The sequence below is a fragment of the Bombina bombina genome, chromosome 7, assembly GCF_027579735.1.
Source record: "Bombina bombina isolate aBomBom1 chromosome 7, aBomBom1.pri, whole genome shotgun sequence".
Taxonomy (NCBI): Eukaryota; Metazoa; Chordata; class Amphibia; order Anura; family Bombinatoridae; genus Bombina; species Bombina bombina.
The window spans coordinates 607,198,333-607,210,391 of record NC_069505.1 but is presented as its reverse complement, the minus strand read 5'-3'; positions in this window follow the sequence as shown (position 1 = coordinate 607,210,391).

Below are 12,059 nucleotides of genomic sequence, written 5' to 3'. Positions count from 1 at the left end.
CACCTGCTGACAAGCTGCTGTCATGTAGTGCTGACCCTTCCTTGTGATTCACCTGCTGACAAGCTGCTGTCATGTAGTGCTGACCCTTCCTTGTGATTCACCTGCTGACAATCTGCTGTCATGTAGTGCAGACCCTTCCTTGTGATTCACCTGCTGACAAACTGCTGTCATGTAGTGCAGACCCTTCCTTGTGATTCACCTGCTGACAAGCTGCTGCTGTCATGTAGTGCAGACCCTTCCTTGTGATTTACCTGCTGACAAGCTGCTGTCATGTAGTGCAGACCCATCCTTGTGATTCACCTGCTGACAAGCTGCTGTCATGTAGTGCAGACCCTTCCTTGTGATTCACCTGCTGACAAGCTGCTGTCATGTAGTGCAGACCCATCCTTGTGATTCACCTGCTGACAAGCTGCTGTCATGTAGTGCAGACCCTTCCTTGTGATTCACCTGCTGACAAGCTGCTGTCATGTAGTGCTGACCCTTCCTTGTGATTCACCTGCTGACAAGCTGCTGTCATGTAGTGCAGACCCTTCCTTGTGATTCACCTGCTGACAAGCTGCTGTCATGTAGTGCAGACCCTTCCTTGTGATACACCTGCTGACAAGCTGCTGTCATGTAGTGCAGACCCTTCCTTGTGATTCACCTGCTGACAAGCTGCTGTCATGTAGTGCAGACCCTTCCTTGTGATTCACATGCTGACAAGCTGCTGTCATGTAGTGCTGACCCTTCCTTGTGATTCACCTGCTGACAAGCTGCTGTCATGTAGTGCTGACCCTTCCTTGTGATTCACCTGCTGACAAGCTGCTGTCATGTAGTGCAGACCCTTCCTTGTGATTCACCTGCTGACAATCTGCTGTCATGTAGTGCAGACCCTTCCTTGTGATTCACCTGCTGACAAGCTGCTGTCATGTAGTGCAGACCCTTCCTTGTGATTCACCTGCTGACAAGCTGCTGTCATGTAGTGCTGACCCTTCCTTGTGATTCACCTGCTGACAATCTGCTGTCATGTAGTGCAGACCCTTCTTTGTGATTCACCTGCTGACAAGCTGCTGTCATGTAGTGCAGACCCTTCCTTGTGATTCACCTGCTGACAAGCTGCTGTCATGTAGTGCTGACCCTTCCTTGTGATTCACCTGCTGACAATCTGCTGTCATGTAGTGCAGACCCTTCCTTGTGATTCACCTGCTGACAAGCTGCTGTCATGTAGTGCAGACCCTTCCTTGTGATTCACCTGCTGACAAACTGCTGTCATGTAGTGCAGACCCTTCCTTGTGATTCACCTGCTGACAAGCTGCTGCTGTCATGTAGTGCAGACCCTTCCTTGTGATTTACCTGCTGACAAGCTGCTGTCATGTAGTGCAGACCCATTCTTGTGATTCACCTGCTGACAAGCTGCTGTCATGTAGTGCAGACCCTTCCTTGTGATTCACCTGCTGACAAGCTGCTGTCATGTAGTGCAGACCCATCCTTGTGATTCACCTGCTGACAAGCTGCTGTCATGTAGTGCAGACCCTTCCTTGTGATTCACCTGCTGACAAGCTGCTGTCATGTAGTGCTGACCCTTCCTTGTGATTCACCTGCTGACAAGCTGTTGTCATGTAGTGCAGACCCTTCCTTGTGATTCACCTGCTGACAAGCTGCTGTCATGTAGTGCAGACCCTTCCTTGTGATACACCTGCTGACAAGCTGCTGTCATGTAGTGCAGACCCTTCCTTGTGATTCACCTGCTGACAAGCTGATGTCATGTAGTGCAGACCCTTCCTTGTGATTCACCTGCTGACAAGCTGCTGTCATGTAGTGCTGACCCTTCCTTGTGATTCACCTGCTGACAAGCTGCTGTCATGTAGTGCTGACCCTTCCTTGTGATTCACCTGCTGACAAGCTGCTGTCATGTAGTGCAGACCCTTCCTTGTGATTCACCTGCTGACAATCTGCTGTCATGTAGTGCAGACCCTTCTTTGTGATTCACCTGCTGACAAGCTGCTGTCATGTAGTGCAGACCCTTCCTTGTGATTCACCTGCTGACAAGCTGCTGTCATGTAGTGCTGACCCTTCCTTGTGATTCACCTGCTGACAATCTGCTGTCATGTAGTGCAGACCCTTCTTTGTGATTCACCTGCTGACAAGCTGCTGTCATGTAGTGCAGACCCTTCCTTGTGATTCACCTGCTGACAAGCTGCTGTCATGTAGTGCTGACCCTTCCTTGTGATTCACCTGCTGACAATCTGCTGTCATGTAGTGCAGACCCTTCCTTGTGATTCACCTGCTGACAAGCTGCTGTCATGTAGTGCAGACCCTTCCTTGTGATTCACCTGCTGACAAGCTGCTGTCATGTAGTGCAGACCCTTCCTTGTGATTCACCTGCTGACAATCTGCTGTCATGTAGTGCAGACCCTTCCTTGTGATTCACCTGCTGACAAACTGCTGTCATGTAGTGCAGACCCTTCCTTGTGATTCAGCTGCTGACAAGCTGCTGTCATGTAGTGCAGACCCTTCCTTGTGATTCACCTGCTGACAAGCTGCTGTCATGTAGTGCAGACCCTTCCTTGTGATTCACCTGCTGACAAGCTGCTGTCATGTAGTGCAGACCCTTCCTTGTGATTCACCTGCTGACAAGCTGATGTCATGTAGTGCAGACCCTTCCTTGTGATTCAGCTGCTGACAAACTGCTGTCATGTAGTGCAAACCCTTCCTTGTGATTTACCTGCTGACAATCTGCTGTCATGTAGTGCAGACCCTTCCTTGTGATTCCCCTGCTGACAAGCTGCTGTCATGTAGTGCAGACCCTTCCTTGTGATTCAGCTGCTGACAAACTGCTGTCATGTAGTGCAGACCCTTCCTTGTGATTCACCTGCTGACAAGCTGCTGTCATGTAGTGCAGACCCTTCCTTGTGATTCACCTGCTGACAAGCTGCTGTCATGTAGTGCAGACCCTTCCTTGTGATTCACCTGCTGACAAGCTGCTGTCATGTAGTGCAGACCCTTCCTTGTGATTCACCTGCTGACAAGCTGCTGTCATGTAGTGCTGACCCTTCCTTGTGATTCACCTGCTGACAAGCTGCTGTCATGTAGTGCTGACCCTTCCTGGTGATTTACCTGCTGACAAGCTGCTGTCATGTAGTGCAGACCCTTCCTTGTGATTCACCTGCTGACAATCTGCTGTCATGTAGTGCAGACTCTTCCTTGTGATTCACCTGCTGACAAGCTGTTAGTCATGTAGTGCAGACCCTTCCTTGTGATTCACCTGCTGACAAGCTGCTGTCATGTAGTGCAGACTCTTCCTTGTGATTCACCTGCTGACAATCTGCTGTCATGTAGTGCAGATCCTTCCTTGTGATTCACCTGCTGACAATCTGCTGCTGTCATGTAATGCAGACCCTTCCTTGTGATTCACCTGCTGACAAGCTGCTGTCATGTAGTGCAGACCCTTCCTTGTGATTCACCTGCTGACAATCTGCTGTCATGTAGTGCAGACCCTTCCTTGTGATTCACCTGCTGACAAGCTGCTGTCATGTAGTGCAGACCCTTCCTTGTGATTCACCTGCTGACAATCTGCTGTCATGTAGTGCAGACCCTTCCTTGTGATTCACCTGCTGACAAGATGCTGTCATGTAGTGCTGACCCTTCCTTGTGATTCACCTGCTGACAAGCTGCTGTCATGTAGTGCAGACCCTTCCTTGTGATACACCTGCTGACAAGCTGCTGTCATGTAGTGCAGACCCTTCCTTGTGATTCACCTGCTGACAAGCTGCTGTCATGTAGTGCAGACCCTTCCTTGTGATTCACCTGCTGACAAGCTGCTGTCATGTAGTGCAGACCCTTCCTTGTGATTCACCTGCTGACAAGCTGCTGTCATGTAGTGCAGACCCTTCCTTGTGATTCACCTGCTGACAAGCTGCTGTCATGTAGTGCTGACCCTTCCTTGTGATTCACCTGCTGACAAGCTGCTGTCATGTAGTGCTGACCCTTCCTGGTGATTTACCTGCTGACAAGCTGCTGTCATGTAGTGCAGACCCTTCCTTGTGATTCACCTGCTGACAATCTGCTGTCATGTAGTGCAGACTCTTCCTTGTGATTCACCTGCTGACAAGCTGTTAGTCATGTAGTGCAGACCCTTCCTTGTGATTCACCTGCTGACAAGCTGCTGTCATGTAGTGCAGACTCTTCCTTGTGATTCACCTGCTGACAATCTGCTGTCATGTAGTGCAGATCCTTCCTTGTGATTCACCTGCTGACAATCTGCTGCTGTCATGTAATGCAGACCCTTCCTTGTGATTCACCTGCTGACAAGCTGCTGTCATGTAGTGCAGACCCTTCCTTGTGATTCACCTGCTGACAATCTGCTGTCATGTAGTGCAGACCCTTCCTTGTGATTCACCTGCTGACAAGCTGCTGTCATGTAGTGCAGACCCTTCCTTGTGATTCACCTGCTGACAATCTGCTGTCATGTAGTGCAGACCCTTCCTTGTGATTCACCTGCTGACAAGATGCTGTCATGTAGTGCTGACCCTTCCTTGTGATTCACCTGCTGACAAGCTGCTGTCATGTAGTGCAGACCCTTCCTTGTGATACACCTGCTGACAAGCTGCTGTCATGTAGTGCAGACCCTTCCTTGTGATTCACCTGCTGACAAACTGCTGTCATGTAGTGCAGACCCTTCCTTGTGATTCACCTGCTGACAAACTGCTGTCATGTAGTGCAGACCCTTCCTTGTGATTCACCTGCTGACAATCTGCTGTCATGTAGTGCAGAACCTTCCTTGTGATTCACCTGCTGACAATCTGCTGTCATGTAGTGCAGACCCTTCCTTGTGATTCACCTGCTGACAATCTGCTGTCATGTAGTGCAGACCCTTCCTTGTGATTCACCTGCTGACAATCTGCTGTCATGTAGTGCAGACCCTTCCTTGTGATTCACCTGCTGACAAGCTGCTGTCATGTAGTGCAGACCTTTCCTTGTGATTCACCTGCTGACAATCTGCTGCTGTCATGTAGTGCAGACCCTTCCTTGTGATTCACCTGCTGACAATCTGCTGTCATATAGTGCAGACCCTTCCTTGTGATTCACCTGCTGACAAGCTGCTGTCATGTAGTGCAGACCCTTCCTTGTGATTCACCTGCTGACAAACTGCTGCTGTCATGTAGTGCAGACCCTTTCTTGTGATTCACCTGCTGACAATCTGCTGTCATGTAGTGCAGACCCTTCCTTGTGATTCACCTGCTGACAAGCTGCTGTCATGTAGTGCTGACCCTTCCTTGTGATTCACCTGCTGACAATCTGCTATCATGTAGTGCAGACCCTTCCTTGTGATTCACCTGCTGACAAGCTGCTGTCATGTAGTGCTGACCCTTCCTTGTGATTCACCTGCTGACAATCTGCTGTCATGTAGTGCAAACCCTTTCTTGTGATTCACCTGCTGACAAGCTGCTGTCATGTAGTGCTGACCCTTCCTTGTGATTCACCTGCTTACAATCTGCTGTCATGTAGTGCAGACCCTTCCTTGTGATTCACCTGCTGACAAACTGCTGCTGTCATGTAGTGCAGACCCTTCCTTGTGATTCACCTGCTGACAATCTGCTGTCATGTAGTGCAGACCCTTCCTTGTGATTCACCTGCTGACAATCTGCTGTCATGTAGTGCAGACCCTTCCTTGTGATTCACCTGCTGACAATCTGCTGTCATGTAGTGCAGACCCTTTCTTGTGATTCACCTGCTGACAATCTGCTGTCATGTAGTGCAGACCCTTCCTTGTGATTCACCTGCTGACAAGCTGCTGTCATGTAGTGCTGACCCTTCCTTGTGATTCACCTGCTGACAAGCTGCTGTCATGTAGTGCAGACCCTTTCTTGTGATTCACCTGCTGACAAGCTGCTGTCATGTAGTGCAGACCCTTCCTTGTGATTCACCTGCTGACAATCTGCTGTCATGTAGTGCTGACCCTTCCTTGTGATTCACCTGCTGACAAGCTGCTGTCATGTAGTGCTGACCCTTCCTTGTGATTCACCTGCTGACAAGCTGCTGTCATGTAGTGCTGACCCTTCCTTGTGATTCACCTGCTGACAATCTGCTGTCATGTAGTGCAGACCCCTCCTTGTGATTCACCTGCTGACAAGCTGCTGCTGTCATGTAGTGCTGACCCTTCCTTGTGATTCACCTGCTGACAAGCTGCTGCTGTCATGTAGTGCAGACCCTTCCTTGTGATTCACCTGCTGACAAGCTGCTGCTGTCATGTAGTGCAGACCCTTTCTTGTGATTCACCTGCTGACAAGCTGCTGTCATGTAGTGCAGACCCTTCCTTGTGATACACCTGCTGACAATCTGCTGTCATGTAGTGCAGACCCTTCCTTGTGATTCACCTGCTGACAAGCTGCTGTCATGTAGTGCAGACCCTTCCTTGTGATACACCTGCTGACAAGCTGCTGTCATGTAGTGCTGACCCTTCCTTGTGATTCACCTGCTGACACTCTGCTGTCATATAGTGCAGACCCTTCCTTGTGATTCACCTGCTGACAAGCTGCTGTCATGTAGTGCAGACCCTTCCTTGTGATTCACCTGCTGACAAACTGCTGTCATGTAGTGCAGACCCTTCTTTGTGATTCACCTGCTGACAAGCTGCTGTCATGTAGTGCAGACCCTTCAATATGATTCACCTGCTGACAGGCTACTGCTGTCATGTAGTGCAGACCCTTCCTTGTGATTCACCTGCTGACAAGCTGCTGTCATGTAGTGCAGACCCTTCCTTGTTATTCACCTGCTGACAATCTGCTGCTGTCATGTAGTGCAGACCCTTCCTTGTGATTCACCTGCTGACAAGCTGCTGTCATGTAGTGCAGACACTTCCTTGTGATTCACCTGCTGACAAACTGCTGTCATGTAGTGCTGACCCTTCCTTGTGATTCGCCTGCTGACAAGCTGCTGTCATTTAGTGCAGACCCTTCCTTGTGATTCACTTGCTGACAAGCTGCTGTCATGTAGTGCAGACCCTTCCTTGTGATTCACCTGCTGACAATCTGCTGTCATGTAGTGCAGACCCTTCCTTGTGATTCACCTGCTGACAAACTGCTGTCATGTAGTGCAGACCCTTCCTGGTGATTTACCTGCTGACAAGCTGCTGTCATGTAGTGCAGACCCTTCCTTGTGATTCACCTGCTGACAATCTGCTGTCATGTAGTGCAGATCATTCCTTGTGATTCACCTGCTGACAAGCTGCTGTCATGTAGTGCAGACCATTCCTTGTGATTCACCTGCTGACAAGCTGCTGTCATGTAGTGCAGACCCTTCCTTGTGATTCACCTGCTGACAATCTGCTGTCATGTAGTGCAGACCCTTCCTTGTGATTCACCTGCTGACAATCTGCTGCTGTCATGTAGTGCAGACCCTTCCTTGTGATTCACCTGCTGACAAGCTGCTGTCATGTAGTGCAGACCCTTCCTTTTGATTAATCTGCTGACAAGCTGCTGTCATGTAGTGCAGACCCATCCTTGTAATTCACCTGCTGACTAGTGATGTCGCAAACTTAAAATTTTCCATTCGCGAATGGCAGACTCGAACTTCCGCAACTGTTCGCGAACGGGCGAACCGGGCGAACCGCCATTGACTTCAATAGGCAGGAGAATTTTAGAAACCCACAGGGACTTCTGGCCACAATAGTGATGGAAAAGTTGTTTCAAGGGGACTAACACCTGGACTGTGGCATGCCGGAGGGGGATCCATGGCAAAACTCCCACGGAAAATTACATAGTTTATGCAGAGTCTGGTTTTAATCCATAAAGGGCATAAATCACCTAACATTCCTAAATTGTTTAGAATAACATGCTTTAAAACATCAGGTATGATGTTGTATCGATCAGGTAGTCTAAGGGTTACGCCTGCTTCACAGTAACAGACCAAACTCCCCGTTTAACGCACTGCAAACAACCGCAAAAAGTCCATTTGCACAACCACAAGATAGATAGATTTGATAGATACATAGATACATAGATTAGATAGATAGATCAATAGATGCAATATACATTTGATACAGTTTTTTTTAAAATGTACACTACTGTTACAACAGATATGAGTGGTGGCACTTAGCAAGTGGGCCTGGTATACACGCTGGCAGGCAGGCAGGCAACTGCAATTAGATTACACTAGCAGACTGATGTTTCACAGTCAAAAACGTTTTTTTTTTTAAATTTACACTACTGTTACAACAGATATGAGTGGTGGCACTAGTTGGCAAGTGGGCCTGGCACACACGCTGGCAGGCAGGCAACTGCAATTAGATTACCCTAGCAGACTGATGTTTCACAGTCCAAAAAGTTTTTTTTTTTTAAATTTACACTACTGTTACAACAGATATGAGTGGTGGCACTAGTTGGCAAGTGGGCCTGGCACACACGCTGGCAGGCAGGCAACTGCTATTAGATTACACTAGCAGACTGATGTTTCACAGTCAAAAAAGTGTTTTTTTTTTAATTTACACTACTGTTACAACAGATATGAGTGGTGGCACTAGTTGGCAAGTGGGCCTGGCACACACGCTGGCAGGCAGGCAACTGCTATTAGATTACACTAGCAGACTGATGTTTCACAGTCAAAAAGTTTTTTTTTACAAAATTTACACCACTGTTAAGACAGATATGAGTGGTGGCACTAGTTGGCAAGTGGGCGTGGCACACACGCTGGCAGACAGGCAACTGCTATTAGATTACACTAGCAGACTGATGTATCACAGTCAAAAAAGTTTTTTTTTTTAAATTTACACTACTGTTACAACAGATATGAGTGGTGGCACTTAGCAAGTGGGCCTGGCACACACGCTGGCAGGCAGGCAACTGCAATTAGATTACACTAGCAGACTGATGTTTCACAGTCAAAAACGTTTTTTTTTTTAATTTACACTACTGTTACAACAGATATGAGTGGTGGCACTAGTTGGCAAGTGGGCCTGGCGCACACGCTGGCAGGCAGCCAACTGCTATTAGATTACACTAGCAGACTGATGTTTCACAATCAAAAAAGTGTTTTTTTTTAAATTTACACTACTGTTACAACAGATATGAGTGGTGGCACAAGTTGGCAAGTGGGCCTGGCACACACTCTGGCAGGCAGGCAACTGCAATTAGATTACACTAGCAGACTGATGTTAAACAGTCAAAAACGTTTTTTTTTTTAAATTTACACTACTTTTACAACAGATATGAGTTTTGGCACTAGTTGGCAAGTGGGCCTGGCACACACGCTGGCAGGCAGGCAACTACAATTAGATTACACTAGCAGACTGATGTTTCACAGTCAAAAAAGTTTTTTTTTTTTAAATTTACAATACTGTTACAACAGATATGAGTGGTGGCACTAGTTGGCAAGTGGGCCTGGCACACACGCTGGCAGGCAGGCAACTGCTATTAGATTACACTAGCAGACTGATGTTTCACAGTCAAAAAAGTTTTTTTTTACAAAATTTACACTACTGTTACAACAGATATGAGTGGTGGCACTAGTTGGCAAGTGGGCCTGGCACACACGCTGGCAGGCAGGCAACTGCAATTAGATTACACTAGCAGACTGATGTTAAACAGTCAAAAACGTTTTTTTTTTTTAAATTTACACTACTGTTACAACAGATATGAGTGGTGGCACTAGTTGGCAAGTGGGCCTGGCATACACGCTAGCAGGCAGGCAACTGCAATTAGATTACACTAGCAGACTGATGTTTCACAGTCAAAAAAGTTTTTTTTTTTTTTAATTTACACTACTGTTACAACAGATATGAGTGGTGGCACTTAGCAAGTGGGCCTGGTATACACGCTGGCAGGCAGGCAGGCAACTGCAATTAGATTACACTAGCAGACTGATGTTTCACAGTCAAAAACGTTTTTTTTTTTAAATTTACACTACTGTTACAACAGATATGAGTGGTGGCACTAGTTGGCAAGTGGGCCTGGCACACACGCTGGCAGGCAGCCAACTGCTATTAGATTACACTAGCAGACTGATGTTTCACAGTCAAAAAAGTTTTTTTTTTTAAATTTACACTACTGTTACAACAGATATGAGTGGTGGCACTAGTTGGCAAGTGGGCCTGGCACACACGCTGGCAGGCAGGCAACTGCAATTAGATTACACTAGCAGACTGATGTTTCACAGTCAAAAAAGTTTTTTTTTTTTAAATTTACACTACTGTTACAACAGATATGAGTGGTGGCACTAGTTGGCAAGTGGGCCTGGCACACACGCTGGCAGGCAGGCAACTGCTATTAGATTACACTAGCAGACTGATGTTTCACAGTCAAAAAAGTTTTTTTTTTTAAAATTTACACTACTGTTACAACAGATATGAGTGGTGGCACTAGTTGGCAAGTGGGCCTGGCACACACGCTGGCAGGCAGGCAACTGCAATTAGATTACACTAGCAGACTGATGTTTCACAGTCAAAAAAGTTTTTTTTTTTAAATTTACACTACTGTTACAACAGATATGAGTGGTGGCACTAGTTGGCAAGTGGGCCTGGCACACACGCTGGCAGGCAGGCAACTGCAATTAGATTACACTAGCAGACTGATGTTTCACAGTCAAAAAAGTTTTTTTTTTTTAATTTACACTACTGTTACAACAGATATGAGTGGTGGCACTAGTTGGCAAGTGGGCCTGGAACACACGCTGGCAGGCAGGCAACTGCAATTAGATTACACTAGCAGACTGATGTTTCACAGTCAAAAACGTTTTTTTTTTTTAAATTTACACTACTGTTACAACAGATATGAGTGGTGGCACTAGTTGGCAAGTGGGCCTGGCACACACGCTGGCAGGCAGGCAACTGCAATTAGATTACCCTAGCAGACTGATGTTTCACAGTCAAAAAAGTTTTTTTTTTTAAATTTACACTACTGTTACAACAGATATGAGTGGTGGCACTAGTTGGCAAGTGGGCCTGGCACACACGCTGGCAGGCAGGCAACTGCTATTAGATTACACTAGCAGACTGATGTTTCACAGTCAAAAAAGTGTTTTTTTTAAAAATTTACACTACTGTTACAACAGATATGAGTGGTGGCACTAGTTGGCAAGTGGGCCTGGCACACACGCTGGCAGGCAGGCAACTGCTATTAGATTACACTAGCAGACTGATGTTTCACAGTCAAAAAAGTTTTTTTTTTTTAAATTTACACTACTGTTACAACAGATATGAGTGGTGGCACTAGTTGGCAAGTGGGCCTGGCACACACGCTGGCAGGCAGGCAACTGCAATTAGATTACACTAGCAGACTGATGTTTCACAGTCAAAAAAGTTTTTTTTTTTAAATTTACACTACTGTTACAACAGATATGAGTGGTGGCACTAGTTGGCAAGTGGGCCTGGCACACACGCTGGCAGGCAGGCAACTGCAATTAGATTACACTAGCAGACTGATGTTTCACAGTCAAAAAAGTTTTTTTTTTTTAAATTTACACTACTGTTACAACAGATATGAGTGGTGGCACTAGTTGGCAAGTGGGCCTGGCACACACGCTGGCAGGCAGGCAACTGCAATTAGATTACACTAGCAGACTGATGTTTCACAGTCAAAAAAGTTTTTTTTTTTAAATTTACACTACTGTTACAACAGATATGAGTGGTGGCACTAGTTGGCAAGTGGGCCTGGACACACACGCTGGCAGGCAGGCAACTGCAATTAGATTACACTAGCAGACTGATGTTTCACAGTCAAAAAAGTTTTTTTTTTTTAAATTTACACTACTGTTACAACAGATATGAGTGGTGGCACTAGTTGGCAAGTGGGCCTGGCACACACGCTGGCAGGCAGGCAACTGCAATTAGATTACACTAGCAGACTGATGTTTCACAGTCAAAAAAGTTTTTTTTTTTAAATTTACACTACTGTTACAACAGATATGAGTGGTGCACTAGTTGGCAAGTGGGCCTGGCACACACTCTGGCAGGCAGGCAACTGCAATTACATTACACTAGCAGACTGATGTTTCACAGTCAAAAAAGTTTTTTTTTTTTAAATTTACACTACTGTTACAACAGATATGAGTGGTGGCACTAGTTGGCAAGTGGGCCTGGAACACAC